Source organism: Stenella coeruleoalba, assembly GCF_951394435.1.
Source record: "Stenella coeruleoalba genome assembly, chromosome: 15".
Taxonomy (NCBI): domain Eukaryota; kingdom Metazoa; phylum Chordata; class Mammalia; order Artiodactyla; family Delphinidae; genus Stenella; species Stenella coeruleoalba.
The window spans coordinates 73778255-73797494 of record NC_137161.1 but is presented as its reverse complement, the minus strand read 5'-3'; the positions used below and the strand labels follow the sequence as shown (position 1 = coordinate 73797494).

Genomic DNA, 19240 nt, shown 5'->3' with positions numbered 1-19240 from the left:
CTCCTTCATCTGCTGTGTGTTTTTCTGTCTTTTCATTTTGCTTATCTTACTGTGTTTGGGGTCTCCTTTTTTGCAGGCTGAAGGTTCGTAGTTCCTGTTGTTTTTTGTGTCTGTCCCCAGTGGCTAAGGTTGGTTCAGTGGGTTGTGTAGGCTTCCTGGTGGAGGGTACTAGTGCCTGTGTTCTGGTGGATGAGGCTGGATCTTGTCTTTCCGGTGGGCAGGTCCACGTCTGGTGGTGTGTTTTGGGGTGTCTGTAGACTTATTATGATTTTGGGCAGCCTCTCTGCTAATGGGTGGGGTTGTGTTCCTGTCTTGCTAGTTGTTTGGCATAGGATGTCCAGCACTGTAGCTTGCTGGTCCTTGAGTGAAGCTGGGTGCTGGCGTTGAGATGGAGATCTCTCGGAGATTTTTGCTGTTTGATATTATGTGCAGCTGGGAGGCCTCTTGTGGACCAGTGTCCTGAAGTTGGCTCTCCCACCTCAGAGGCACAGCACTGACTCCTGGCTGCAGCACCAAGAGCCTTTCATCCACAGGTCTCCTTAATTTGGGATGATTCGTTGTCTATTCAGGTATTCCACAGATGCAGGGTACATCAAGTTGATTGTGGAGCTTTAATCCGCTGCTTCTGAGGCTGCTGGGAGAGATTTCCCTTTCTCTTCTTTGTTCTCACAGTTCCCAGGGGCTCAGCTTTGGATTTGGCCCCGCCTGTGCGTGTAGGTCGCCGGAGGGCGTCTGTTCTTTGCTCAGACAGGACGGGGTTAAAGGAGCCGCTGATTCGGAGGCTCTGGCTCACTCAGGCCGGGGGGTAGGGAGGGTCACGGAGTGTGGGGCGGGCCTGCGGCGGCAGAGGCCTGCGTGACGTTGCAGCCTGTGGCGCGCCGTGCGTTCTCCCGGGGGAGTTGTCCCTGGATCCCGGGACCCTCACAGTGGCGGGCTGCACAGGCTCCCCGGAAGGGCGTGTGGCTAGTGACCTGTGTTCGCACACAGGCCTCCTGGTGGCGGCAGCAGCGGCCTTAGCGTCTCATGTCTGTCTCTGGGCTCCGCACTCTTAGCCGCGGCTCGCGCCCGTCCCTGGAGCTCTCTCAAGCAGCGTTCTTAATCCCCTCTCCTCGTGCACCAGGAAACAAAGAGGGACGTAAAAGTCTCTTGCCTCTTCGGCAGGTCCAGACTTTTCCCCGGCCTCTCTCCCGGCTAGCCGCGGTGCACTAACGCCCTGCAGGCTGTGTTCACGCCGCCAACCTCAGTCCTCTCCCGGCGCTCCGACAAAAGCCGGAGCCTCAGCTCCCAGTCCTGCCCGCCCCAGCGGGTGAGCAGACACGCCTCTCGGCTGGTGAGTGCCGGTCGGCCCGATCCTCTGCGCTGGAATCTCTCTGCTTTGCCCTCCGCACCCCTGTTGCTGTGCTCTCCTCCGCGGCTCCCAAGCTCCCCCTCTCCGCCTCCCGACGTCTCCACCCGCGAAGGGGCTTCCTAGTGTGTGGACACTTTTCCTCCTTCACAGCTCTCTCCCGCTGGTGCAGGACCCGTCCCTATCCTTTTGTCTCTGTTTAGTTTTTTCTTTTGCCCTAACCAGGTACGTGGGGGGTTCCTTGCCTTTTGGGAGGTCTGAGGTCTTCTGCCAGCGTTCAGTAGGTGCTCCGTAGGAGTTGTTCCACGTGTAGATGTATTTCCGGTGTATCTGTGGGGAGGAAGGTGATCTCCGCGTCTTACTCTTCCGCCATCTTCCCGGAAGTCAATTCTACTTACTTCTAAGTTCTCAGGAGATGCCTCCCTTCTGCCCATTTTTAAAATCAGGTTATTTTTTTGTTTGATACTGAATTAAATAAACTGTTTATATATTTTGGATGTTAACTCCTTATCAGTCATATCATTTGCAAATATTTTCTCCCATTCAGTAGGCTGTCTTTTTGTATCGTCAAGAGTTTCCTTTGCTGTGCAAAAGCTTTTAAGTGTAATTAGGTCCCATTTGTTTATTTTTTCTTTTGTTTCTTTTGCCTTAGGAGACAGATCTAAAAGAATATTGCTATGATTATGACAAAGAGTATTCTGCCTACATTTTCTTCTAGTTTTATGGTTTCCAGTCTTAAGTTTAGGTCTTTAATCCATTTTTAGTTTATTTTTGTATATGATGTGAGAAAATGTTCGAATTTCATTGATTTATATGTACCTGTCCAGTTTTCCCAGCACAACTTATTGCATAGACTGTCTTTTCCCCATTGTATATTTTTGCTTCCTTTCTCATAGATCAATTAGCTATACGTGTGTGAGTTTGTATCTGGGCTGTCTATTCTATTCCATTGATCTGTGTGTCTGTTTTTGTGTCAGTACTTTACTGTTTTGATTACTGTAGCTTTGTAGTATAGTTTGAAGTCAGGGAGTGTTATACCAACAGCTCTGTTCTTTCTCAAGATTGCTTTGGCTATTTGAGGTCTTTTGTGTTTCCATACAAATTTTAGAATTATTTATTCTAGTTCTGTGAAATATGCCATTGGTATTTTGATAGAGATTGCATTGAATCTGTAGATTGCCTTGGGTGGTATGATCATTTTAGCAATATTGGTTATTCTAGTCCATGAACACATTATACTTTTCCATCTGTGTGTGTCGTCTTCAATTTCAGTCTTATAGTGTAACATCCTGACAGTGCTCCAAGTGTGCTTGAAAAGAATGTGTAATCTGCTGCTACTGTGTGGAGTTAACTGAATAAACATCAGGTTCAATTTTTTTTTTTTTCTGTGGTACGCGGGCCTCTCACTGTTGTGGCCTCTTCTGTTGCGGAGCACAGGCTCCGGACGCGCAGGCTCAGAGGCCATGGCTCACGGGCCTAGCCGCTCCGCGGCATGTGGGATTTTCCCGGACTGGGGCACGAACCCATGTCCCCTGCATCGGCAGGCGGACTCAACCACTGCACCACCAGGGAAGCCCCAGGTTCAATTTTTGATAGTGTTTTTCAACTCTTCCATTTCTTATTGATTTTATGTCCAGTTATCCTAATAATTTTTGAGAGTGTGGTATGGAAATTTCCAAGTATAATTTTTGAACAAACTGTCTTTTTCTCCATGTAGCTGTTCAGTTTTCCCAGGACCACATATTGAAGAGAATGTCTTTTCCCCATTGTGTTTTCTTGTATCCTTTGTTATAGATAAATTGGCCATAAGTGCATGGGTTTATTTCTGGGCTCTCTATCATGTTCCATTGATCTATGTGTCTGTTTTTGTGCCAGTACTATACTGTTCTGATTACTGTAGGTTTGCAGTACAGTCTGCAGTCAGAGAGCATGATACCTCCAGCTTTGTTTGTTTGTTTTCCCTCAAGATTGCTTTGACTATTTGGGGTCTTTTATGGTTCCATATAAATTTTAGGATTATTTGTTCTAGGCCTGTGAAAAATGTCATGGGTATTTTGATAGGAATTGCATTAAATCTGTAGATTGCTTTGGGTAGTAAGGACACTTTAACAATATTAATTCTTCCAATCTATGATCACAGGACATCTTTCCATTTCATGTCATCTTTCAGTTTCCTTCATCAATATTTTATAGTTTTCAGAGTATAGGTCTTTCACCTTGTTAGTTAAGTTTATTCCTAGGTCTATATTCTGTTTGATGTGATTTTAAATGGAATTGTTTTCTTGTTTTCTCTTTCTGATAGTTGATTATTAGTGTATAGAAAAGCAACAGATTTCTATATATTAATCTTATTTTTGAATTTTATTTTTTTATACAGCAGGTTATTAGTCATCAATTTTATACACATCAGTGTATATATGTCAATCCCAATCGCCCAATTCAACACACCACCACCACACCACCCCCCGCCGCTTTCTCCCTTGGTGTCCATACGTTTGTCCTCTACATCTGTGTCTCAATTTCTGCCCTGCAAACTGGTTCATCTGTAAAATTTTTCTAGGTTCCACGTATATACAATAATATACAATATTTGTTTTCCTCTTTCTGTCTTACTTCACGTTGTATGACAGTGTCTAGATCCATCCATGTCTCAACAAATGACCCAATTTTGTTCCTTTTTATGGATGAGTAATATTCCATTGTATATATGTACCACATCTTCTTTATCCATTTGTCTGTTGAAGGGCATTTAGTTTGCTTCCATGACCTGGCTATTGTAAATAGTGCTGCAATGAACATTGGGGTGCATGTGTCTTTTTGAATTATGGTTTTCTCTGGGTATATGCCCAGTAGTGGGATTGCTGGATCATATGGTAATTCTATTTTTAGTTTTTTAAGGAACCTTCATACTGTTTTCCATAGTGGCTGTATCAGTTTACATTCCCACCAACAGTGCAGGAGGGTTCCCTTTTCTCCACACCCTCTCCAGCATTTGTTGTTTCTAGATTTCCTGATGATGCCCATTCTAAATGGTGTGAGGTGATACCTCATTGTAGTTTTGATTTGCATTTCTCTAATAATTAGTGATGTTGAGCAGCTTTTCATGTACTTCTTCACCATCTGTATGTCTTCTTTGGAGAATTGTCTATTGAGGTCTTCTGCCAATTTTTAGATTTGGTTGTTTTTTTTCTTAATATTATTGAGCTACATGAGCTGTTTATATATTTTGGAGATTAATCCTTTGTCCATTGATTCATTTGCAAATACTTTCTCCCATTCTGAGGGTTGTCTTTTCATCTTGTTTATGGTTTCCTTTGCTGTGCAAAAGCTTTTAAGTTTCATTAGGTCCCATTTGTTTAGTTTTGTTTTGATTTCCATTACTCTAGGAGTTGGATCAAAAAAGATCTTGCTGTGATTTATGTCAAAGAGTGTTCTTCCTATGTTTTCCTCTAAGAGTTTTATAGTGTGCAGTCTTACATTTAGGTCTCTAATACATTTTGAATTTATTTTTGTGTATGGTGTTAGAGAGTGTTCTAATTTCATTCTTTTACATGTAGCTGTCCAGTTTTCCCAGCACCACTTATTGAGGAGACTGTCTCTTCTCCATTGTATATCCTTGCCACCTTTGTCATAGATTAGTTGACCATAGGTGTGTGGGTTTATCTCTGGGCTTTCTATCCTGTTCCATTGATCTATATTTCTGTTTTTGTGCCAGTACCAGATTGTCTTGATTACTGTAGCTTTGTAGTATAGTCTGAAGTAAGGGAGTCTGATTCCTCCAGCTCCGTTTTTTTTCCTTCAAGACTGCTATGGCTATTTCAGGTCTTTTGTGTCTCCATACAAATTCTAAGATTTTTTGTTCTAGTTCCGTAAAAAATGCCATTGGTAATTTGATAGGGATTGCATTGGATCTGTAGATTGCTTTAGGTGGTAGAGTCATTTTCACAATATTGATTCTTCCAGTCCAACAACATGGTATATCTCTCCATATGTCAGTATAATCTTTAATTTTTTTCATCAGTGTCTTAACAGTTTTCTGCATACAGGTCTTTTACCTCCCTAGGTAGTTTTATTCCTAGATATTTTATTCTTTTTGTTGCAATGGTAAATGGGAGTCTTTTCTTGATTTCACTTTCGGATTTTTCATCATTAGTGTATAGGAATGCCAGAGATTTCTGTGCATTAATTTTGTATCCTGCTACTTTACCAAATTCATTAATTAGCTCTAGTAGTTTTCTAGTAGCATCTTTAGGATTCTCTATGTATAGTATCATGTCATCTGCAAACAGTGACAGCTTTACTTCTTCTTTTCCGATTTGGATTCCTTTTATTTCCTTTACTTCTCTGATTGCTGTGGCTACAACTTCCAAAACTATGTTGAATAAGAGTGGTGAGAGTGGGCAACCTTGTCTGGTTCCTGATCTTAGTGGAAATGCTTTCAGTTTTTCACCATTGAGGACGATGTTGGCTGTGGGTTTGTCATATATGGCCTTTATTGTGTTGAGGAAAGTTCCCTCTATGTCTACTTTCTGGAGAGGTTTTATCATAAATTGGTGTTGAATTTTGTCGAAAGCTTTCTCTGCATCTATTGAGATGACCATATGGTTTTTCTCCTTCAGTTTGTTAATATGGTGTATCACATTGATTGATTTGCGTATATTGAAGAATCCTTGCATTCCTGGAATAAACCCCACTTGATCATGGTGTATGATCCGTTTAATGTGCTGTTGGATTCTGTTTGCTAGTATTTTGTTGAGGATCTTTGCATCTATGTTCATCAGTGACATTGGCCTGTAGTTTTCTTTCTTTGTGACCTCCTTGTCTGGTTTTGGTATCAGGGTGATGGTGGCCTCGTAGAATGAGTTGGGGAGTGTTCCTCCCTCTGCTATATTTTGGAAGAGTTTGAGAAGGACAGGTGTTAGCTCTTCTCTAAATGTTTGATAGAATTCGCCTGTTAAGCCATCTGGTCCTGAGCTTATGTTTATTGGAAGATTTTTAATCACAGCTTCAGTTTCATTACTTGTGATTGGCCTGTTTATATTTTCTATTTCTTCCTGGTTCAATCTTGGCAGGTTGTGCATTTCTAAGAATTTGTCCATTTCTTCCAGGTTGTCCATTTTATTGGCATAGAGTTGCTTGTAGTAATCTCTCATGATCTTTTGTATTTCTGCAGTGTCAGTTGTTACTTCTCCTTTTTCATTTCTAATTCTATTGATTTGAGTCTTCTCCCTTTTTTTCTTGATGAGTCTGGCTAATGGTTTATCAATTTTGTTTATCTTCTCAAAGAACCACGTTTTAGTTTTATTGATCTTTGCTATCGTTTCCTTCATTTCTTTTTCATTTATTTCTTATCTGATCTTTATGATTTCTTTCCTTCTGCTAACTTTGGGGGTTTTTTGTCCTTCTTTCTCTAATTGCTTTAGGTGCAAGGTTAGGTTGCTTATTCGAGATGATTCCTGTTTCTTAAGGTAGGATTGTATTGCTATAAACTTCCCTCTTAGAACTGCTTTCGCTGCATCCCATAGGTTTTGGGTGGTCGGGTCTCCATTGTCATTTGTTTCTAGGTATTTTTTTATTTCCTCTTTGATTTATTCAGTGATCACTTCGTTATGAAGTAGTGTATTGTTTAGCCTCCATGTGTTTGTATTTTTTACAGATCTTCTCCTGTAATTGATATCTAGTCTCATAGCGTTGTGGTCGGAAAAGATACCTGATATGATGTCAATTTTCTTAAATTTACCAAGGCTTGATTTGTGACCCAAGATATGATCTATCCTGGAGAATGTTCCATGAGTACTTGAGAAAAATGTGTATTCTGTTGTTTTTGGATGGAATGTCCTATAAATATCAATTAAGTCCATCTTGTTTAATGTGTCATTTAAAGCTTGTGTTTCCTTATTTATTTTCATTCTGGATGATTTGTCCATTTGTGAAAGTGGGGTGTTAAAGCCCCCTACTATGAATGTGTTACTGTCCATTTCCCCTTTTATGGCTGTTAGTATTTGCCTTATGTATTGAGGTGCTCCTATGTTGGGTGCATAAATATTTACAATTGTTATATCTTCTTCTTGGATCGATCCCTTGATCATTATGTAGTGTCCTTCTTTGTCTCTTCTAATAGTCTTTGTTTTAAAGTCTATTTTGTCTGATATGAGAATTGCTACTCCAGCTTTCTTTTGGTTTCCATGTGCATGGAATATCTTTTTCCATCCCCTCACTTTCAGTCTGTATGTGTCTCTAGGTCTGAAGTGGGTCTCTTGTAGACAGCATATATATGGGTCTTGTTTTTGTATCCATTCAGGCAGTCTGTGTGTTTTGGTGGGAGCATTTAATCCATTTACATTTAAGGTAATTATCAATATGTATGTTCCTATTCCCATTTTCTTAATTGTTTTGGGTTTGTTATTGTAGGTCTTTTCTTTTCTTTTGTTTCCTGTCTAGAGAAGATCCTTTAGCATTTGTTGTAAAGCTGGTTTGATGGTGCTGGACTCTCTCAGCTTTTGCTTGTCTGTAAAGGTTTTAATTTCTCCATCAAATCTGAATGAGATCCTTGCTGGGTAGAGTAATCTTGGTTGTAGGTTTTTCTCCTTCATCACTTTAAATATGTCCTGCCAGTCCCTTCTGGCTTGCAGAGTTTCTGCTGAAAGATCAGCTGTTAACCTTATGGGGATTCCCTTGTGTGTTATTTGTTGTTTTTCCCTTGCTGCTTTTAATATGTTTTCTTTGTATTTAATTTTTGACAGTTTGATTAATATGTGTCTTGGCGTATTTCTCCTTGGATTTATCCTGTATGGGACTCTCTGTGCTTCCTGGACTTGATTAACTATTTCCTTTCCCACATTAGGGAAGTTTTCAACTATAATCTCTTCAAATATTTTCTCAGTCCCTTTCTTTTTCTCTTCTTCTTCTGGAACCCCTATAATTCGAATGTTGGTGTGTTTAATGTTGTCCCAGAGGTCTTTGAGACTGTCCTCAGTTCTTTTCATTCTTTTTTCTTTATTCTGCTCTGCAGTAGTTATTTCCACTATTTTATCTTCCAGGTAACTTATCCGTTCTTCTGCCTCAGTTATTCTGCTATTGATCCCTTCTAGAGTATTTTTCATTTCATTTATTGTGTTGTTCATCATTGCTTGTTTCATCTGTAGTTCTTCTAGGTCCTTGTTAAATGTTTCTTGTATTTTCTCTATTCTATTTCCAAGATTTGGGGTCATCTTTACTATCATTATTCTGAATCCTTTTTCAGGTAGACTGCCTATTTCCTCTTCATTTGTTAGGTCTGGTGGGTTTTTATCTTGCTCCTTCATCTGCTGTGTCTTTTTCTGTCTTCTCATTTTGCTTATCTTACTGTATTTGGGGTCTCCTTTTTGCAGACTGCAGGTTCATAGTTCCCATTTTTTTTTGGTGTCTGTCCCCAGTGGCTAAAGTTGGTTCAGTGGGTTGTGTAGGCTTCCTGGTGGAGGGGACTAGTGCCTGTGTTCTGGTGGATGAGGCTGGATCTTGTCTTTCTAGTGGGCAGGTCCACGTCTTGCGGTGTGTTTTGGGGTGTCTGTGGACTTACTATGATTTTAGGCAGCCTCTCTGCTAATGGGTGGGGTTGTGTTCCTGTCTTCCTCCTCAGAGGCACAGCACTGACTCCTCCTCAGAGGCACAGCACTGACTCCTGGCTGCAGCACCAAGAGCCTTTCATCCACACAGCTCAGAATAAAGGGAGAAAAAGTAGAAAGAGAGAAAGAAAGAGGATAAAAGAAAAAATAAAGTAAGATAAAATAAAGTTATTAAAATAAAAAATAATTATTAAGAAAAAAAATTTTTTTAAGTAAACAAAATCGGACAGATAGAACCCTAGGACAAATGGTGAAAGCAAAGCTACACAGACAAAATCTCACACAGAAGCATGCACATACACACTCACAAAAAGAGGAAAGGGGGAAAAAAATCATAAATCTTGCTCTCAAAGTCCACCTCCTCAATTTGGGATGATTCGTTGTCTATTCATGTATTCCACAGATGCAGGGTACATCAAGTTGATTGTGGAGCTTTAATCTGCTGTTTCTGAGGCTGCTGGGAGAGATTTCCCTTTCTCTTCTTTGTTCTCACAGCTCCTGGGACTCAGCTTTGGATTTGGCCCCACCTCTGCGTGTAGGTCGCCGGAGAGCGTCTGTTCTTCGCTCAGACAGGACGAGGTTAAAGGAGCCGCTGATTCGGGGGCTCTGGCTCACTCAGGCCGAGGGGAGGGAGGGGTACGGAGTGCGGGGCAAGCCTGCGGTGGCAGAGGCCAGCATGATGTTGCAGCAGCCTGAGGCGTGCTGTGCGTTCTCCTGGGGAAGTTGTCCCTGGATCCCGGGACCCTCACAGTGGCGGGCTGCACAGGCTTCCCAGAAGGGAGGTGTGGAGAGTGACCTGTGCTTGCACACAGGCTTCTTGGTGGCGGCGGCAGCAGCAGCCTTAGCGTCTCATGCCCATCTCTGGGGACCGCACTGTTAGCTGCGGCTCGCGCTCTTCTCTGGAGCTCCTTTAAGCAGCGCTCTTAATCCCCTCTCCTCACACACCAGGAAACAAAGAGGGAAGAAAAAGTCTCTTGCCTCTTTGGCAGGTCCAGACTTTTCCCAGGCAGATTCTTTTTGTTTATTTATTTGTTTTGTTTTTAATTTTATTTTTTAAAATTATTTTTACATTTTTACATTTTATTTTTTTATACAGCAGGTTCTTATGAGTTATCTATTTTATACGTATTAGTGTATATATGTCAATCCCAATCTCACAATTCATCACAGCAGCACCACCACCCCCAGCTTTCCCCCCTTGGTGTCCATACATTTGTTCTCTACATCTGTGTCTCTATTTCTGCTCTGCAAATCGGTTCATCTGTACCATTTTTCCATACATTAATATACGATATTTGTTTTTCTCTTTCTGACTTCACTCTGTATGACAGTCTAGGTCCATCCACATCTCTACAAATGACCCAGTTTTGTCCCTTTTTATGGCTGAGTAATATTCCATTGTATATATGTACCACATCTTCTTTATCCATTCATCTGTTGATGGGCATTTAGGTTGCTTCCATGACCTGGCTATTGCAAATAGTGCTTCAATGAACATTGGGGTGCATGTGTCTTTTTGAATGATGGTTTTCTCTGGGTATAGGCCCAGTAGTGGGGTTTCTGGGTCATATGGTAATTCTACGTTTACTTTTTCAAGGAACCTCCATACTGTTCTCCATAGTGGCTGTATCAATTTACATTCCCACCAACAGTGCAGGAGGGTTCCCTTTTCTCCACACCTTCTCCAGGATTTATTGTTTCTAGATTTTTGGATGATGGCCATTCTGACTGGTGTGAGGTGATACCTCATTGTGGTTTTGATTTGCATTTCTCTAATGATCAGTGATGTTGACCAGCTTTTCATGTGTTTGTTGGCCATCTGTATGTCTTCTTTGGAGAAATGTCTATTGAGGTCTTCTGCCCATTTTTGGGTTGGGTTGTTTGTTTTTTTAATATTGAGCTGCATGAGCTGTTTATATATTTTGGAGATTAATTCTCTGTCCATTGATTTGTTTGCAAATATTTTCTCCCATTCTGAGGGTTGTCTTCTCATCTTGTTTGTAGTTTCCTTTGCTGTGCAAAAGTTTTGAAGTTTCATTAGGTCCCATTTGTTTATTTTTGTTTTTATTTCCATTACTCTAGGAGTTGGATCAAAAAAGATCTTGCTGTGATTTATGTCAAAGAGTGTTCTTCCTATGTTTTCCTCTAAAAGTTTTATAGTGTCCAGTCTTACATTTAGGTCTCTAATACATTTTGAATTTATTTTTGTGTATGGTGTTAGGGAGAATTTCATTCTTTTACACGTAGCTGTGCAGTTTTCTCAGAACCACTTACTGAAGAGACTGTCTTTTCTCCATTGTATATCCTTGCCTCTTTGTCATAGATTAGTTGACCATAGGTGTGTGGGTTTATCTCTGGGCTTTCTATCCTGTTCCATTGATCTATATTTCTGTTTTTGTGCCAGTACCTTTTTGTCTTGATTACTGTAGCTGTGTAGTATAGTCTGAAGTCAGGGAGTCTGATTCCTCCAGTTCATTTTTTTCCCTCAAGACTGCTTTGGCTATTTGGGGTCTTTTGTGTCTCCATACAAATTTTAAGATTTTTTGTTCTAGTTCTGTAAAAAATGCCACTGGTAATTTGATAGGGATTGCATCGAATCTGTAGATTGCTTTGGGTAGTATAGTCATTTTCACAATATTGATTCTTCCAATCCAAGAGTTCTATCTCTCCATCTGTTTGTGTCATCTTTGATTTCTTTCATCAGTCTCTTACAGTTTTCTGAGTACAGGTCTTTTGGCAGGAGGATTCTTAACCACTGTGCCACCAGGGAAGCCTTCTCCTATGTTTTCTTCTAATGTTTTATAGTTTTATGTTGACATGATCCATTTTGAGTTAATTTTTGCATAACATATGGGACTTAGGTCAAAGTACAATTTTTTTTCTATGAATGTCCAGTTGCTTCAGCACCATTTATTGAAAGGACTAGTCATCCTTCACTGAATTGCTTTTATACCTGTGTCAAAATTCCAATGGGAAAGACTCCCCCAGCCAGCCCAACAAGAAGTGCCAGTAGGGATTGGTTCAAGATGGTGGAGTAGAAGGACGTGCTCTCACTCCCTCTTGCGAGAGCACCAGAATCACAACTAACTGCTGAACAATCATGTACAGGAAGAAACTGGAGCTCACCAAAAAAGATACCCCACATCCAAAGACAAAGGAGAAGCAATGAGATGCTTAGGAGGGGTGCAATCACAATAAAATCAAATCCCATAATGGCTGGGTGGGTGACTCACAAACTGGAGAACACTTATACCACTGAAGTCCACCCGCTGGAGTGAAGGTTCTGAGCCCCAAGTCAGGTTCCCAACCCTGGAGATCCGGCAACGGGAGGAGGAATTCCTAGAGATTCAGAGGTTGAAGGCTAGTGGGATTTAATTGCAGGGCTTTGACAGGACTGGGGGAAACAGAGAGAGACTCCACTCTTGGAAGGCACACACAAAGTAGTGTGTGCATCGCGACCCAGGGGAAGGAGCAGTGACCCCATAGGATACTGAACCAGACCTACCTGCTAGTGTTGGAGGGTCTCCTGCAGAGGCGGGGGGTGGCTGTGGCTCACCGTGTGGACAAGGACACGGGCAGCAGAAGTTCTGGGAAGTAGTCCTTGGTGTGAGCCGTCCCAGAGTCTGCCCTTAGCCCCATCAAAGAGCTGGGTAGGCTCCAGTGCTGGGTTGCCTCAGGCCAAACAACCAACAGGGAGGGAACCCAGCCCCACCCATCAGCAGACAAGCTGATTAAAGCTTTACTGAGCTCTGCCCACCAGAGCAACAGCCAGCTCTACCCACCACCAGTCCCTCCCATCAGGAAGCTTGCACAAGCTTCTAAGATAGCCTCATCCACCAGAGGGCAGAAGCAGAAGAAAGAAGAACTACAATTCTGCAGGCTGTGGAAGGAAAACTACATTCACAGAAACACAGACAAAATGAAAAGGCAGAGGACTTTGTACCAGGTGAATGAACAAGATAAAACCCCAGAAAAACAACTAAATGAAGTGAAGATAGGCAACCTTCCAGAAAAAGAATTCAGAGTAATGATAGTGAAGATGATCCAGGACCTCAGAAAAAGAATGGAGGCAAAGATCGAGAAGATACAAAAAATGTTTAACAAAGACCTAGAAGAATTAACAAATAAACAGAGATGAACAATACAATAACTGAAATGAAAACTACACTAGAGGGAATCAATAGCAGAATAACTGAGGCAGAAGAACGGATAAGTGACCTGGAAGACAGGACAGTGGAATTCACTGCTGCAAAACAGAATAAATAAAAAAGAAAGAAAAGAAATGAAGAGGGTCTAAGAGACCTCTGGGACAACATTAAATGCAACAACATTCACATTATAGGGGTCCCAGAAGGAGAAGAGAGAGAAAGGACACGGGAAAATACTTAAAGAGATTATAGTTGAAAACTTCCCTAACATGAGAAAGGAAATAGCCACCCAAGTCCAGGAAGTGCAGAGAGTCCCATACAGGATAAACCTAAAGAGAAACATGCCGAGACACATAGTAATCAAGTTGGCAAAAAATTAAAGACAAAGAAAAAATTTGAAAGCAACAAGGGAAAAATGACTAATAACATACAAGGGAACTCCCATAAGGCTAACAGTTGATTTCTCAGCAGAAACTATAAGCCAGAAGGGAGTGGCATGACATACTTAAAGTGATGAAAGGGAAGAACCTGCAACCAAGATTACTCTACCCAACAAGGATCTCATTCAGATTCGATGGAGAAATCAAAAGCTTTACAGACAAGCAAAACCTAAGAGAATTCAGCACCACCAAACCAGCTCTACAACAAATGCTAAAGGAACTTCTCTAAGTCAGAAGCACAAGAGAAGAGAATGACCTACAAAAACAAACCCAAAACAATTAAGAAAATGGTAATAGGAACATACATACCAATAATTACCTTAAACATGAATGGATTAAATGCTCCAACCAAAAGACACAGGCTTGCTGAATGGATTCAAAAACAAGACCCATCTATATGCTGTCTACAAGAGACCCACTTCAGACCTAGAGACACATACAGACTAAAAGTGAAGGGATGGAAAAAAATATTCCATGCACATGGAAATCAAAAGAAAGCTGGAGTAGCAATACTCATATCAGATAAAATAGGCTTTACAATAAAGAATGTTACAAGAGACAAGGAAGGACACTACATAATGATCAAGGGATCAATCCAAGAAGAAGATATAACAATTATAAATATATATGTACCCAACGTAGGAGCACCACAATACACAAGGCAAATGCTAACAGCTATAAAAGAGGAAATCAACAGTAACACAATAATAGTGGGGGACTTTAACACCTCACTTACACCAATGGACAGATCATCCAAACAGAAAATTAATAAGGAAGCAGAAGCTTTAAATGACACAATAGACCAGATAGATTTAATTGATATTTATAGGACATTCCATCCAAAAACAGCAGGTTACACTTTCTTCTCAAGTGTGCACAGAACATTCTCCAGGTTAGATCACATCTTGGGTCACAAATCAAGCCTAAGTAAATTTAAGAAAATTGAAATCATATCAAGCATCTTTCCTGACCACAAAACTATGAGGTTAGAAATCAATTACAGGGGGAAAAAAAGTAAAAAACACAAACACATGGAGGCTAAACAATACGTTACTAAATAACCAAGAGATCACTGAGGAGATCAAAAATACCTAGAGACAAATGACAATGAAAACACGATGATCCAAAACCTATGGGACGCAGCAAAAGCAGTTCTAAGAGGGAAGTTTATAGCAATACAGGCCTGCCTCAAGAAATAAGAAAAATCTCAAATAAACAATCTACCTTACACCTAAAGGAACTAGAGAAAGAAGAACAAACAAAACCCAAAGTTAGCAGAAGGAAAGAAATCATAAAGATCAGAGCAGAAATAAATGAAATAGAAACAAGAAACAATAGCAAAGGTCAATTAAACTAAAAGCTGGTTCTCTGAGAAGATAAACAAAATTGATAAACCATTAGCCAGACTCATCAAGAAAAAGGGAGAGGACACAAATCAATAAAGTTACAAATGAAAAAGGAGAAGTTACAACAGACACCACAGAAATACAAAGCATCCTAAGAGACTACTACAAGCAACTCTATGCCACTAAAATGGACAACCTGGAAGAAATGGACAAATTCTTAGAAAGGTATTACCGTCCAAGACAGAACCAGGAAGAAATAGAAAATATGAACAGACCAATCACAAGTAATGAAATTGAAACTGTGATTAAAAATCTTCCAGCAAACAAAAGTCCAGGACCAGATGGCTTCACAGGTGAATTCTATCAAACATTTAGAGAAGAGCTAACACCCATCCTTCTCAAACTCTTCCAAAAAATTGCAGAGGAAGGAACACTCCCAAACTCATTCTATGAGGCCACCATCACCCTGATAAGAAAACCAGACAAAGATACTACAAAAAAAAATTACAGACCAATATCACTGATGAATATAGATGCAAAAATCCTCAACAAAATACTAGGAAGCAGAATTCAACAACATATTAAAACGATCATGCACCATGATCAAGTGGGATTCATCCCAGGGATGCAAGGATTCTTCAATATATGCAAATCATTCAATATGATACACCATATTAACAAATTGAAGAATAAAATCCATATGATCATCTCAATAGATGCAGAAAAAAACTTTTACAAAATTCAACACCCATTTATGATAAAAACTCTCCAGAAAATTGGCATAGAGGGAACCTACCTCAACATAATAAAGGCCATATATGAGAAATCCATAGCAAACATCATTCTCAATGGTGAAAAACTGAAAGCATTTCCTCTAAGATCAGGAACAAGACAAGGATGTCCACTCTCACCACTATTATTCAACATAGTTTTGGAAGTCCTAGCCATGGCAATCAGACAAGAAAAAGAAATAAAAGGAATACAAATTAGAAAAGAAGAAGTAAAACTGTCACTGTTTGCTGATGATATGATACTATACATAGAGAATCCTAAGGATGCCACGAGAAAACTAGAGCTAATCAATGAATTTGGTAAAGTTGCATGATACAAAATTAATGCACATAAATATCTTGCATTCCTATACACTAACAACAATGATCAGAGAGAGAAATTAAGGAAACAATCTCATTCACCATTGCAACAAAAAGAATAAAATACCCTAGGAATCAACCTACCTAGGGAGACAAAAGACCTGTATGCTGAAAACTATAAGACACTGATGAAAGAAATCAAAGATGATACAAACAGATGGAGAGATATACCATGTTCTTGGGTTGGAAGAATCAATACTGTGAAAATGACTCTACTACCCAAAGCAATGTACAGATTCAATGCAATCCCTATCAAATTACCAGTGGCATTTATTACAGAACGAGAACAGAAAATCTTAAAATTTTTATGGAGACACAAAAGACCCCAAATAGCCAAAGCAGTCTTGAGGGAAAAAAATGAACTGGAGGAATCAGACTCCCTGACTTCAGACTATACTACAAAGCTACAGTAATCAAGGCAATATGGTACCTGCACAAAAACAGAAATATAGATCAATGGAACAGGATAGAAAGCCCAGAGATAAACCCACACACCTATGGTCAACTAATCTATGACAAAGGAGGCAAGGATATATAATGGAGAAAAGACAGTCTCTTCAGTAAGTGGTTCTGGGAAAACTGTACAGCTACACGTAAAAGAATGAAATTAGGACAGTCCCTAACACCATACACAAAAATAAACTCAAAATGTATTAGAGACCTAAATGTAAGACTGGACACTATAAAACTCTTAGAGGAAAACATAGGAAGAACACTCTGACATAAATCACAGCAAGATCTTTTTTGATCCAACTCCTAGAGTAATGGAAATAAAAACAAAAATAAACAAATGGGACCTAATGAAACTTAAAAGCAAAGGAAACTACAAACAAGATGAGAAGACAACCCTCAGAATGGGAGAAAATATTTGCAAACAAATCAATGGACAAAGGATTAATCTCCAAAATATATAAACAGCTCATGCAGCTCAATACTAAAAAAACAACCCAATCGAAAAATGGGCAGAAGACCTCAATAGACATTTCTCCAAAGAAGACATACAGATGGCCAACAAACACATGAAAAGCTGGTCAACATCACTGATCATTAGAGAAATGCAAATCAAAACCACAATGAGGTATCACCTCACACCAGTCAGAATGGCCAACATCCAAAAATCTAGAAACAATAAATCCTGGAGAAGGTGTGGAGAAAAGGGAACCCTCCTGCACTGTTGGTGGGAATGTAAATTGATACAGCCACTATGGAGAACAGTATGGAGGTTCCTTGAAAAAGTAAACGTAGAATTACCATATGACCCAGCAATCCCACTGCTGGGCCTATACCCAGAGAAAACCATCATTCAAAAAGACACATGCACCCCAATGTTCATTGAAGCACTGTTTGCAATAGCCAGGTCATGGAAGCAACCTAAATGCCCATCAACAGACGAATGGATAAAGAAGATGTGGTACATATATACAATGGAATATTACTTAGCCATAAAAAGGAACAAAACTGGGTCATTTGTAGAGACATGGATGGACCTAGAGACTGTCATACAGAGTGAAGTACATTAGAAAGAGAAGAACAAATACCGTATATTAATGCGTATATGTGGAACCTAGAAAAATGGTACAGATGAACCGATTTGCAGGGCAGAAATAGAGACACAGATGTAGAGGACAAATGTATGGACACCAAGGGGGGAAAGCGGTGGAGGGAGGTGGTGGTGCTGTGATGAATTGTGAGATTGGGATTGACATATATACACTAATATGTATAAAATGGATAACTACTAAGAATCTGCTGTGTAAAAAATAAATAAAATTCAAAAAATAAAGAAATGGACAGGAATGATATAAATTGCAAAATTTTACTGAAAAAAAAAGAAGAAACAACCAGCTGTATAAAAATAAAATAAAATTCAGAAATTCAAAAAAAATGTAAGCATTTTCCTAGCTTATTAAAACTCCTAATAACCTTAACTCAATGTCTATAAATGACTTACCATGTGTCTGTGCCATGACTTTTTAACCATTGTTTTCATGTTTACTTGTTAAATAATTATTTTCCTCAAAAAAAAAGCGCCAGTAGCGTGGCCCTGATTCTTCTGAGGCTCGTGGGCGCTGCTCTGAGCAGCGTCACCCTTTATAGCAGAAAGCTGGCGGGCACTGTGGGGGAAAAACAAAACAAGCAGCAAGTGGAGGAGGTGCTAGAAGAAGAGGAAAAAGAATATGTGGTAGAAAAAGTTCTCGACCATCGAGTGGTAAAGGGCCAAGTGGAGTACCTCCTAAAACGGAAGGGGTTCTTAGATGAGGACGACACATGGGAGCCAGAAGAAAACCTGGATTGCCCCGACCTCATTGCCGAGTTCCTGCAGTCACAGGAAACAGCACACGAGACAGACAAATCAGAGGGGGGCAAACGCAAAGCTGATTCTGATTCGGAAGATAAGGGGGAGGAGAGCAAACCAAAGAAGAAAGAAGAGTCAGAAAAGCCACGAGGCTTTGCTCAGGGTTTGGAACTGGAGTGGATTATTGGAGCTATAGACTCCAGTGGAGAACTCATTTTCCTGATGAAATGGAAAAACTGATGAGGCTGACCTGGGCCCTGCCAAGGAAGCCAATGTCAAGTGCCCACAGGTTGTCATATCCTCCTATGAGGAAAGGCTGACGTGGCATTCCTACCCCTCAGAGGATGATGACAAAAAAGATGACAAGAATTAACTCTCCTGAGTACCAGCCCTTGTCACGTCTGACCGTGGGGTTCGAGTGGGGAAAGGAGTTCTACTTGTCTTGACACCATGGAGGTGGCTTGAGAAGATGTCCTTCGAAGAGCCAGTATAGTTTCTGTGCCCTACAGCAGCCCAAGTGCTTTAAAGCTGCTCTATGCTGTATAGTTTGCACACCCATCCCAGTGGAGGGGAAGGACGGTCAGTGTTTCAAGGCCACCCATTCTGAACTTTACTGAGAAAGGCAAAGGGCCTTCTACATAGGACAAAACTTGCAGGCTGGGATGTGGGAGAGCAGAAGATACTGTAGATCTTCAAAGAGCATCTCCACAACCCACAGCCTTCTTCCCAATAGTGTTAACTCTGCACTTTTACAGCATAGCATGGATGTAGTTTTTGGCCGTTACTGGTGTATTATTTGGGGCGGGAGGGATGGGGTGGGAAGAAGGGAGATGGGTTAGGGTCATTTTTGTTAAAATCTGGGGACTGATCGAGTAAATGGTGAAACAAAGGAAAGAACAACTAATGATGA

General features: G+C 40.4%; 1 pseudogene across 1 annotated transcript in view; it reads left to right on the top strand.

The window, feature by feature from the left end:
- LOC307198521 (chromobox protein homolog 1-like) overlaps nt 1-18793 on the top strand; it is a 47791-nt pseudogene extending 28998 nt beyond the window's left edge. The window contains exon 2 of the transcript in view: nt 18063-18793. The product of the transcript in view is annotated as a chromobox protein homolog 1-like (transcript). The remainder of the gene's footprint in view (nt 1-18062) is intronic.
- The last annotated feature ends 447 nt before the right edge of the window (nt 18794-19240 follow it).